The following is a 13710-nucleotide window of genomic DNA, read 5'->3' as shown; positions in this document are numbered from 1 at the left end:
ATGCCAGTCCTTTCTGGCCTGCCAGGTCTCTGTGGATAGGTCTGTTGCCCATCTAATGTTTCTACCATTGTAAGTTACAAACCTCTTAACCTGAGCCTCTTTCAGGATTTTCTCTGTCTCTGAGATTTGTAAGTTTTACTATTAGATGTCAGGGTGTTGACTTATTTTTATTGATTTTGAGGGGAGTTCTCTGTGCCTCCTGGATTTTGATGCCTGTTTCCTTTCCCATCTTAGGCAAGTTCTCTCATCTAATTTTGTGCCAATATACCTTCTCCCCCTCCCACCACCACTTTCTTCTTCTTCTTCTGGGATCCCAATTATTCTAATACTGTTTCACTTTATGGTATCACTTATCTCTTAAATTCTCCCCTCGTGATCCAGTAGTTGTTTATCTCTCTTTTTCTCTGCTTCTTTATTCTCTATAATTTGTCTTCAATGTCACTAGTTCTCTCTTCTGCCTCATTTATTCTAGCAGTTGGAGTCCTAATTTTTTTATTGCACCTCATTAATAGTCTTCTTTATTTTGACTTGGTTAGATTTTATTTCTCCAGAAAGGGATTCTCTAGTGTCTCCTATGCTTTTTTTTTTTTTTTAATTCCAGCTAGTATCTTTGTAATTGTTATTCTGAACTCTAGTTCTGACATTTTACTAATGTCCATATTTATTAGGTCCCTGATAGTACTGCCTCTTATTCTATTGTTTGAGGTGAGTTTTTCCATTTTGTCATTTTCTTGAGAGAAGAATAGATAAATGAGAAAACAAAATGCTAAAAGGGTAAAAATGACCCAAGAATAATAACAGTAACAAATCAATAAATCAGAAAAGACCTGAACCCAAAGGGAAAAGAAAAAAGGAAAAAAAGAAAAAGAAAAAGAACATGATCAGGCCAGTGAATAGAACCGAGTCATACACTAGAATTTGGGTGTATTTTAGTCTGTTAGAAGAAATTGCACCCCGAAATTTTAAAGAAAGAAAAACATATATATACAAAAATAAGGTTAGATTCAAATGAAGAAATGGAATATGACTGTAAAAATGAAAATTTTTAAAAAAGATTTTATAAAAGGAATTGATAAGAAGTTGCTTGAAAATGGAAAGAAGAATATGAAAAAAATAAAAATGAAAGAGAATGTGATCAGATAGGTGACTAGAACAGAGCCATACGCTAGATTTTGGGTATATTTTGGTTTGTTAGAAGAAACTTCATACCAAAATATTAAAGAAAGAAAAACTTATGTATATATTCAAAAATAAGGGTCAATATAATGAAGGGATAGAATACAACTGTAACAATGAAAATTTTTAAATATTTTTTAAAAAGGAATTGATAAGTTGGTTGTAAAAGGAAAAAAGAATAATTCAGAAAAAGAAAAAGGAAAAAATAAAGAAAATTTTAAAAATTAATGTTGAAAGACTAAAGAATAATGGGAAAAAAGCCATGAATTCTATGTGCTGTATTCTGCTAGCATTGGAGTGTTACAGTTCTCATTGATCAGTAAACTTGGTCTTGGCTGAATGGTCTCACTGATCTTCTGGGGAGGGGCCTGTTGCAGTGATTCTCAAATGTCTTTGCCAGAGGCGGAATTGTGCAGCCCTTGCCAGGGGCGGGGCTAAGTAATCCGCTAGAGTTCGCTCTCGGGGAGCTTTTGTTTCCTGAACGCTCTCCTTAGAGTTCCGGAGGATGGGAAGGAAAATGGCGGCCTCCCGCTCTCTGGCCCATAGGAGCCGAGAGCTCAGGGCCTCACTCCTCAGTGCGCCCTCAGAGAAAAGCAGTCAGTCACTCGCGTCTCCCTGTTCTCCGGCCGTGCTCCGTGCTCACCTGGCCTGTGACTGAGTGTTTCTATTTCTGGCGCACAGTCCCATTTGGAGTCTCCAAACCCAGCAGATTCCAGCGGCACTTTCCTGGCTGCTCCCCCCAGGGAGGAAAGGAAGTCTTTCCAGATCTGCTGCTTATTGGGCCCGTGCTCAAAGAGCAGTGGCTCGACTGTGTCTTGGATCCTGGTTTATGGCCACCCCGAGCTGAGAGCCCCTTCCTCGTTTCCATCTTTGTAGCCGACTTCCCCACTCTGATACCCGGGAGCTCTGCTGCACTCAGGCACCCCCGGTCTTCCTGTGATCCCACGGGACCTGAGACCACACTGTCCTAGTAAGGGCTCCATCCCCGCCTTATCCTCCAGAGCGACATCCCTCACCGGTGCAGACTTCTAAAAGCTCCGCTTTTGTGCTCCTCTGCTTGCTCCTCTCACTTGACGGTAAGTGGCTAATGGAGGCTCCCTCCCCAGCCCTCCCTGCTGTCTATCTTCCCCTATGTGGCCTCATATTCACTTCTTCGCACCTCCTACCTTCCTGAAAGTGGTCGCTTTTCTGCTCATAGAATTGCAGCTGTTCTTTTCTTTGTGTTCTAGTTGAGTTTGTAGGTATTCAGAATAGATTGATAGCTATCTAGCTGAATTCCTGGGATCAGATGCAATTTAGGTTTCTTACTCCTCCTCCGCCATTTTAGCAATATAGAGTTTTTACATTGAGGTATGTACCTTGTACATTTTTATTTTATTTTATTTATTTATTTGCCAGAGAGAGAGAGAGGGAGAGAGAGCATAGGCAGGCAGAGTGGCAGCAGAGGCAGAGGGAGAAGCAGGCTCCCTGCTGAGCAAAGAGCCCAATGTGGGACTCGATCCCAGGACTCTGGGATCATGACCTGAGCTGAAGGCAGCCGCTTAACCAACTGAGCCACCCAGGCGTCCCCCTTGTACATTTTTTAAAGTCATAGTGTTATTACATACTTAATAGACTATAGTATAATATAAACGTAACTTTTATATGCATTGGGGAACTGAAACATTATTTGACTTGCTTTATCGTAGTGGTCTGGAGATATAATATCTCCAAAGTATGCCTGTATTACAGTTAGACACATACACACACTATGCTCCACACTCCTTAAATTTTAACCAAGCAAAATGATGTTCTTAAGCCTAAATGTGTGGGATGCATCAGTCAGTATTACTTTTAGCTGCCAATAAAAGAAAACTCCAAAGTAACAGTAGCTAAAGCAAGAGAGAGGTTATTTTTCTCTCAAATAAAAGATCAAAAAGAAAGAGTCCAGGGGTTTGAGGCTCCTGGGTGGTGCAGTTGGTTAACCGTACAACTCTTGGACAGTTTTGGCTCAGGTCATGATCTCCGGGTCCTGAGATGCAGTTGGGCTCTGAGCTCAGCAAGAAGTCTGCTAAAAAGCTTCTCTCTCCCTCTCCCCTCCTCTTCTTCCCTCTCTCTCAAATAAATAATACAAGAAAGAAAGGGAGAGAAAAAGAAAGAAGGAAGGGAAGGAAGGGAATGAAGGGAAGGAAGATAAAGGAAGAAAAAGGAAGAACAAAAGAGCCTAGGTTTGTTGAAGTGTCTCTATAGTATCAGTAGAGACCTAGACTTCCAGCTCCTGCTCCTATTCTTAGGTAGCTACTGGCCAGAAGAAGTGGAAAGACAGAAAAACTGAAGGGGCCCTTCCCTCTGCTGAGTCAGCTCCCTTTAAGCTATAAATCACACACACTTTTACAAATACTTCATTGGTTGGAACTTAGTTATGTGTTGGGGTGGAAGTGTGGAAAGATAGAAAAGTAAAATTTCATTTCCCATGTTTCACACCTAGCTGAAACTCAGAGATCTGCTTCTAAGGAGAAAGAAAATAACAGATGAAGTTAGAGTAGACAACTCAGGTCCTGACACACAGTATAGTCCAGATCCACACTGTTTCTGATCTTCATGTATTAAGAATAGAAAGGTGAGCAAAGAGAATCATGAACAAAAAGAGAGGGAGAGAGAGAGGAAACAGTTTGGTTTGACCTCTGCCTGTATGGCAGTAGTTAATTCAAAACCAGATCTTCTGAGTCCCAAATCTATCAAATTCACCTCAATTACAAGTAGTCCTCTATTAAAATGTTAATTCTGTGGCAAAGATTAATGAGACACGAAACAACAGATGTTGGAGAGGAATGCAAGTTGGTGCAGCCACTTTAGAAAACAGTGTGGAGATTCCTCAAAAAATGAACGATAGAGCTACCTGACCCTTGCACAACTGGGTATTTAGCCCAAAGATACAGACATAGTGAAAAGAAGGGCCATATGTACCCCAATGTTCATAGCAGCAATGACCACAATTGCCAAACCGTGGAAAGAGTCAGGATGCCCTTCAGCAGACGAATGGATAAAGAAGACGTGATCCATATATACAATGAAGTATTATGGCTCCATCAGAAAGGATGAATACCCAACTTTTATACCAACATGGACGGGACTGGAGGAGATTATGCTGAGTGAAATAAGTCAGGCAGAGAAGGTCAATTATCATATGGTTTCACTTACTTGTGGAGCATAAGGAATAGCATGGAGGACATTAGAAGAAGGAAAGAAAAAGTGAATTGGGGGAAATCAGAAGGGGAGATGAACTATGAGAGACTGTGGACCCTGAGAAACAAACTGAGATTTTAGAGGGAAGAGATGTAGGGGGCTGGGTGAGTTGGGTGAGCCTGGTGGTGGTTATTAAGGAGGGCATGTATTGCATGGATCACTGGGTGTGGTGCATAAACAATGATTTGTGGAACACTGAAAAAATAAAATTAAATTTAAAAAAAAAGATGTTAATTCTGCTGCCATGTTTTCACCATATCTGGGGAATAATACCCAACTTTGCACATAGTTTTATTGTGCATAAATTTCATTTGACTCATTCTTGTTTTTGAAAAATTCAAAAATTCGTAGTGTGATCTGTTTATGTGGGCTATCATGCATTGTTAAGCACTTATGTTTATGGAGCAATGCTCCATACCTTGTTTGAACATATTCCTCCACATTTGTATCAAGGAATTACTTAAGTACAATTCATTTCATTGCTTTCTCCTTTCTCCAAATCTACTGTCAGTACTTCTTCATTTCCTACAAAGTTCCCAATGCATTTTTCATTCTTTTCTTATTGCCCTGGAAATTCTTGGGCCTTTGAATCTGATCTTCTGATGCAGTTTCTTACTTGCCTCACATATAGTCAATCAGAGAATCCAACTCAGTAGAATTAAGAGCTGCAGCTGCTGGTAATAGCTCCAAAGCCTGTCCTCTGTGATCCAACAAGGACCAATCTAATCTGGCCTCCTGTAAGCACTCTTTTGACACTTAACTTTCCAGATCTAGAGTCACTATTGCTGCTTTGATTGCATCAAAGATATTCCCTTTTAACACCCCTTTGCAGCAGCAAGTGGGGTAAACCTTCAGTGGTTCATTTGGTTTTCCCTGTCATTAACTCTTTCTTTTTGACCTCCCTAGTTGAGTTTTTCCATTTTACATTTTTTACATAGTTGAGTGTTTACATTTGACATTTTACATTTACCTGCTTCTAAGGTTGCTCCATTTTCTTTTCTATCAAGAGGAAACCTAGCACTTAAGGGGGAATGTTTGACATTTCTCTTCTAACATATTTAGGGTTTTTTGTTGGGGAGCCATAGCAGCAGACCCCTAGTGGGAGAAATGAAGTAAAAAATGTCTTCAGAAAGCATCTATTGCTCAAATAAATTTTGTCTACCCTCATCAACTCAAGCTGAATAACTTCGCAAAGGAAATATCTTCCCAATGTTCTAACACATAGCTCAGGATTACACTCAAACTATTGTGACTGGGCTTGCTTGTGATGTTCCTTATCTTCCCTGTGTTAAGAGTCCTGATGACTCTTACATGTCATTCATACCCTGCACTGACAATAATTCTGTCAACTTAAAACTCACATGATCTTAACCATAACACTTTAAAGTGTATTTTTATGCTGGTATTCTTCTTATATATGCCCAAATCTTATATAACCACTTGGTTTTCAAAGTATGAATTGCAGAATACCACTTGTTCATTGTCAGTAAAAAGAAAGCTATTATCGTTTGTACATTAACCTTGTATCTTAAAACCTTGCTATAATTACTTATTAATGGCAAGGGTTCTTTCGTCAGTTCTTTCTAATTTTCCATATGTATGACCATGGCATTTGCTAACAAGAACAATTTTATTTCTTCCTTATAAATCCATATACATTGTGTTTCCTTTTCATGTCTTATTGCATTAACCAGGAGTTCCAGTACAGTGCTAAAAAAGTTCTAAGAGGGGACATCCTTGCCTTGTGCCTGATCTTAGTAGAAAAGTTTCAAGTTTCTTACCATTAAGCACAGTGTTAACTGTAGGATTTTTGTAGGTATTCTTTATCAAATTGAGAAAGCACCCTTCTAATCCTAGCTTGCTGAAAGTTTTTGTCATGAATGCATGTTGGATTTTATAAAACATTTATTCTGCATTGATTGATATGATCATCATGTGACTTTTCTTTCTTTTTTTTGTGACTTTTCTTTCTTAAACTGTTGACATAATATATTGCACTAATTGATACTTTTAAAGATTTTATTTATTGTTGAGAAAGAGAGAGAGGGACAGCAAACAGGAGGAGGGGCAGAGGGAGAGGAAGAAAGAGAATCTCAAGCAGACTCCCCATGGAGCATGGAGCTCAACTCAGAGCTTGATCTCATAACCCTGAGATTATGACCTGAGCTGAAATCAAAAGTTGGATGCTTAACCATCTGAGCTACCCAGGGACCCCACATAAATTGATTTTTGAATGTTAAGCCAGCCTTGCATAATTGGGATAAATCTCACTTGGTCATGGTGTATAATTCTTTTTATAGATTTTGTTGAATTTTTTTTTTGCACCTATGTCCATGAGAGAAATTCATCTGTAGTTTCTTTTCTTGCAATGTCTTTGTCTGGTTTTGATGTTAGAGTAATGCTAACATAAAATGAGTTAGGAATTATTCTCTCTACTTCTGTCCTCTGAAAGCGAATGTAGAGAATTGGTATGATTTCTCTTTAAATGTTTTGTATAATTCACCAGTGGACCCATCTGGGTCTGGTGCATTCTGTTTTGGATGCTAAGTTATTAATTGTTCATTAAGTTTCTTTAATAGATATAAATATTGTCTGTTCTTGTGTAAGTTTTGGCAAATTGTGTCTTGTAAGGAATTGGTCCATTTCATCTGAATTATTAAATTTGTGGGCATGGAGTTGTTCATAGTATTCCTTTATTATCTTTTTAATATCCATAGGATCTGTAATAATGACCCCTCTTTTATTTATTTTTTTAAATTAATATATAATGTATTATTTGTTTCAAGTGTACAGGTCTGTGATTCATCAGTCTTACATAATAGTGATCAGGGACGCCTGGGTGGCTCAGTGGGGTAAGCCTCTGCCTTCAGCTGAGATCATGATCTTAGGGCCCTGGGATCGAGCCCCACATCGGGATCTCTGCTTGATGGGGAGCCTGCTTCCTCCTCTCTCTCTCTGCCTACCTCTCTGCCTCTATGTCTGTCAAATAAATAAATAAATAATAAAAGAACAAACAAAACACTCAGTGCTCATTATAACACATACCCTGCCCAATGTCTATCACCCAGTTACCCCATACCCCTGTCCCCATGATAACCCCTCTTTCATATCTGATGTTAATTTGTGTGTTAATGATGTTGATTTGTGTCTTCTTCTTGGTTATATATAATTCTTCTTGATAATAATTTGTGTCTTCTTCTTGGTTAGCCTGGCCACAGCATTATTGATTTTACTAATCATTTTTTAAATCACATCTTTCAGTTTTGCTAATTTTTCCTACTGTTTTCCTCTTTTCAATATCATTCATTTCTGTCAATTTTTACTATTCCTTTTCTTTTGCTTGTTTTAGGTATAAATTGGTCTCCTTTCTCTGGTTTCCTAAGCTGAATTATTGATTTTAGAATTTTCTCTTTTCTAATATAGAAAAGTTTGCTGCTAAGCATTGTTTTTCCTGCATTCCACAAATTTTGAGAAGTTGAATTTCCATTTTCCTTTAGTTCAAAATTTTAATATTCTTTTGAGGCTTCTTTAGTGACCCATGTATCATATAGATGTATGTTGTTTAATCCCCAAATATTTGGGACTTTTTCAGATCTGGAATTTTACTGATCTATTTTAATTCCATTTTGACCTAAGACCATACTTTACATGATTTTTATTCTTTAAAAATTTTTTTGAAGATTTTATTTATTTATTTGACAGACAGATATCACAAGTGGGCAGAGAAGCAGGCAGAAAGAGAGAGGGGAAGCAGGCTCCCTGCTGAGCACAGAGAACCCAATGCAGAACCCTGAGATCATGACCTGAGCCCAAGCCAGAGGCTTAACCCACTGAGCCACTCAAGTGCCCCTATTCTTTTAAATTTTTAAAGGTGGCTTTTATGTCCCAGAGTGTAGTCTACCTTCATGAATGCTTCAGGTGGACTTGAGAAGAATGTGTATTCAGCTAGCTCCTATTGTATAAAGTATTCTACAAAATTCATCTGTAGTTTCTTTTCAATTAAATCAAGTTGATTGATAGTACTGTTCTGGTCAATTATATTCTTATTGATTTTCTGCCTGCTTGATCTATGCATTACCAACAGACAGGTGTTGAGGTTTCCATATGTAATAGTGGATTTATATATTTCTCCTAATGATTCTATCAGTTTGCCTCATGTATTTTGAAAGCTTGTTGTTAGGTACACATACATCAAGTGTTAGGTTTTCTTGGACAATTGATATCTTTATCATTATGTAATATGTGTCTTTATCTCTAATAATTTTCTTTTCTGGATTGTGCTTTTTTCTGCAATTAAAATAACCACTCTAGGGGTGCCTGGGTGGCTCAGTGGATTAAGCCGCTGCCTTCGGCTCGGGTCATGATCTCAGGGTCCTGGGATGGAGCCCCACGTCGGGCTCTCTGCTCTGTAGGGAGCCTGCTTCCCTCTCTCTCTCTGCCTGCTTCTCTGCCTACTTGTGCTCTCTCTCTGTCAAATAAATAAAATAAAATCTTAAAAAAAAAATAACCACTCTAGCTTTCTTTTTAATTAATGTTATAGAGTACATCTCTCTCCATTCCTTTACTTTTAATCTGTATCTTTATATTTAAAGTGGCTTGTTTGAATTTTTTGCCCACTCTGAAATCTTTGTCTTTTAACTGGTGTATTTAGGCTATTCACATTTAAAGTGATTATTGATATAATTTAATGAATATTTACTTTGTTTATAACTGTTTTCTATTCATTGAACTTTTAAAATTCCCTTTTCCTCCATTTTTCCCTGTTTTCTTTCTGAGCATTTTGTGATTCCACTTACCTTTTAGCATATTAATTATGCTTCTTAAAAAAATCAGGACACCTGGGTGGCTCAGTTGGTTAAGCCGCTGCCTTTGGCTCAGGTCATGATCCCAGGATCCTGGGATCAAGTCCCACATCGAGCTCCTTGCTCAGCAGGGAGGCTGCTTCTCTCTCCGCCTCTGCCTGCTTGTGTTCTCTCTCTCTCTCTGACAAATAAATAAATAAATAAAATCTTAAAAAAAAAATTTTAGTAGGGGTTGCCCTGGAGTTTGCAATATTTATTTTTAACTCATCAAATTTTACCTTCAAACAAAGGACAGTGAGAAAGAAAGTGGCTTCTATCCTGGTGATGTTCATACGGGGGGTAATTCCTCCAATATTAGAAAGATGTTCAAAATTGCTGAGTAGCTAGAAGGAATGACAAATATGACTACATATTTTCTTAACTATTTTTTCTTATATTTTCCATGTCTTTGCTTAACACCTAAAAGGTGAATTTCTTCCTACTTTATCTTTCAGTCATTAGGTTGTTCTACAAATATTTTATTACCCTTCAGTCTTACAGTAGAGTTTTCTTTCCTTCTCCTTCTTCCTCTTTTTCTTCCTCTTCTCCTCCTCCTCCTCCTTCTTCTTCTCTTCCTCCTATATCATAGTGCCATGCTTTTAATTTCAGAAAATCCTCTTACTCTGATAGCTTCATTTTTGGGGTACAATCACCTTTCAAATCTATTTGCAGATATGAATTATAGATTTGTAGAAGATCATCTTTTTTCTCCATGTTTGTGTATTGATTTTGGTATCTCTCTTGCTATTCATTTTCCTCAAAAATGACTTATAACTCATTATTTTGTATTTACATTTCTAAATGTAAATTTCATTTCTAAAATAAAGTATTTAGATCCTTCTAAATGAAGGATTTGGTTCATTTTCAAGCTTTGGCCATTTCAAGCTTTCTATCCTGTTGAGAACTGCCTCCCTCCCCACAAGGAAGAAGTGACTTTAGGTTCCATAAGTGTGTTAGGGGAAAGCTTAAGGAATGCTTTTTGCCAGGGGATAAAAGGCAGTTTTTCTGAAGCCCCCATAGATAAACAGAAAACCTACTGAGCTACCTGAGATGGTGAGATAAAGAAAAGATCACTGTGGTCCAACTCATTTTAACCTAAAGCTACCTGTCGTTGGGGTTTTCTTCATGTTCATTCATGCCCATTTGAAGGTCAGGTTTATTTTTACCTTATTTTAGCCCAGAGGCTCACAGTGGATCTTCATTTCCCCTAAGTCAGAATTTCTACCTTATTTACCTCTTCTAATGGGATTTAGCCGGTGAGTTAAATATGGTTGAAGTTGGGTCTGTCCCAACTATTGCACAATTTTTAATGAACTGGCCTGTGGCCAGCTCACATTACCAACCCTGCTGGCTCAGTGCTTCGCATTTCTCTGAGGTTTCTAGCACTCATCCTACTATCTACTGTATGTTTTCAAGAAATTCCTCAGATTTTCTGTCTGACAATAACACCCTGCTCTGTCTCTCATGCTGTTAGATTTGTTCCTTTTCTTGTATAACTCCTATTTTTTAAGGTGATTTTACTGTCATCTCACTGTGGCATTTTTTCTCCACTTCACATGAGTAAATATATGAATGGATAAAATCGGAATGAACAGGTTAGCTGAAACTAACTATGCATTGGTCTGATTGAAAATTCAACATTTTCATGGGTATATTTGGAATTCGTACTTCTGCCAAGGTTCTTGGACATGGGCATCTTTACTATACTACTGTAAAAATGCAAGATATTAATAGACATTTGCACAATTCATTTCAATACTTCAGAGTTTTTTGTAGCTCTTTTCTGAACTATATATATGTCCATTAATATAAATATATTTTTCATATGATGATGAAAATATTTATTGTTGTTATTCTGGAAGGTGGAATTTTGAGTGATGCTTTTTTTACTTTTAGATTTTATCTCTCAAATTTTCTACAACAAATGTATATAATTAAAAAGGGACATTTAGAAATAAATATATTTCTTTTGTTTTCCTTCAGTTTGCTAGACAAATGTTATACCATGCCTGTGGCTACATAGAGAAGTGATCACATTTTTGAGCAGTAAATTTAAGGTATGGAAAAATCTAAAAGCATTAATAGCCTTATATGTACCAGTTGCATAGAGATTTCTGGGTGTACTATGAAGTTTAAAACTTCATGCATTATTTCTTTTCTGCTTTTTCCTGCCAGCTGCTGACCTTCAAAACAACATATTACTGAGATGACTCATGAGAATCAGTGTGAAATAGAATGTGCTACCGCTAAAAGTTTCTTCCTCCTTAGACTGCTTAGAACTGTTTCAGAGTATTATTGTATAAAAGAAGAAGAAAGTTCTAAAAACTGAGATTGGAAATTAGTCCTGTTAGCACACCTAGAAAGAACTATAATTTCGTTAGGGATGCATAACAAAAGAATCAATGTTAACTATTCATTTAACAATAACATTTATTATGCAGAAGAAATAATACATTACCAGCATTATAACATGAGATCTCGTCTAAGGTCTTAGACCTTAGCTGTTGGCTCCATTATAATTTGGCTAACAACCCACATCTCTCAGATTTTCCCATAAATTATATGAAATTATATGTACAAAGATTATTTTATTTAAATATTATAACATTAGCATTTCACCTTATTTAATTTTTGGGACTCATTAAAAACACCTGAGGAGTAAGAGACAGAAGGTGACCCTAAATGTGGAAGTGACATTAGGATGCATTTTCAAGACCTCAGAAAAATAGAGTACAAAGTACTAACATTTTCATTTGCTATGAAAAAAAATAGGCGAAATTTGAAAGCGAGGTGAAAATTTGGGTACAATGTCCATGTCCCTTCGGTGTCATACTGAGGTGACAATCACCAAAGAATTATCTAGTGAAAAGGTTCCCAAACTTTAGTTTGTGTCGAAATCATCTAAAGGAGTTTGTAAAATTATACTTTAATACATATAAATGAATCAATTTTGACTGAATTTTGTTGGTCTACTGCACTTTATTACATAATTTTAATCAAGCATTATACATGGGCTATCAGGGTAACATCTTTTAAATTGAAAATTACATATTTGTGAAAGTTTAATGACTCCAAAATGTGTGTTATTTTGACAGACTTCCTTTTGTTGGCTCAGATTTATGTGCTTTTACATTTTCTTAAAGCTATATCAAGAAGTTGTGTTTTCTGATGCTTATTATTAATCAAAAATCATTTTTTCTTCATTTTCATTTAAGCAACTTATTGTAAAGACTCCTTTTTGTGTGAACGTGTGGAAAAATACATGGCTTTATGTATGTTCTTCGTAAAAGTTTGGTGACAGCCATATCCATTTAAGATAAATACATATTTTAGCATAGAAATAATAACAGAACATGGAAGCCAGAAGTTTATGTATACTTTCAGGACTTAAGTAAATAATTGGGGGATTCATAGCTTCAAATTCAACTTTCAAATTATCCACCAATTTCTTGTGGGTATGGGGAAATCACTAAACTTTTAAATCCCTGCAAATCACTATTTGCCAAGTATTGTCATATTTGCAGGTTTATGTTACATTTCAGTGAAGTTATAGGCTACATTTATAAATTAGAAAAAAGTAGTATCAAAAATATAAACATTCAAAACCACTGTGAGATATTATTATTTCACACTTATTGGGATGGCTACTATTAAAAAAACAAAACAGAAGATAACAAGTGTTGGCAAGAATGTTGGGACCCTTATGCACTATTGGTGGAAATGCAAAATGTTGCGTTTGCTATAGAAAACAGTATGGAGATGCCTCCGAATACTAAATACGGTTAACATATGATCCAGCAATCCCTCTTGGGGCACATATCTAAAAGAACTGAAAGCAGGGATCCACTATGAATCTTCCACATTCCTAGTAGCATTATTCACGAAAGCCAAGAGGGGGTAAAAACATAACAGTGGAATATGATTCAGCCCTAAAAAGGAAGGAAATCATGTCACATGCTACAACATGGTTGAAACTTGAAGAGATTATGCTAAATGAAACTAGCCAGTCACAAAAAGATGAATACGTATGCTTCCACTCATATGAAATACGTAAAGTAATCAAATTCATAAAACCCTAGAATAGTGGTTGCCAAGGGGTGGGGCAGGGAGAAATGGGAATTGTTTTGTTATGGGTACAGAATCTGTTTTGTAACATAAAAAAGTTCTGAAGATGCATTGCACAACAGTGTGAATATACTTAACCCTACTGCACTGTACCCTTAAAAAAAGTTAAGATGGTATATTTTATGTGTTTTTTACTGCAGTTAAAAATAGAAGAAATGTGAAAAATCTTTCTGGATAGACCTAAATTTTTATGGCTTTATAAGAAGGCAAGTACAGGAGTATAATTTAGGGTCCACCAAAGGATTCTTTTCTCTCTAACCTGTCTCTGTGTCATAACTGCTATCCTTAGAGCATCATTCGTTGAGGTTACACACATATTCCCTATTGTGAGTAAATATCTAAC

This window comes from Meles meles, chromosome 10, assembly GCF_922984935.1.
Source record: "Meles meles chromosome 10, mMelMel3.1 paternal haplotype, whole genome shotgun sequence".
Taxonomy (NCBI): domain Eukaryota; kingdom Metazoa; phylum Chordata; class Mammalia; order Carnivora; family Mustelidae; genus Meles; species Meles meles.
This window is presented reverse-complemented; position numbering follows the sequence as displayed.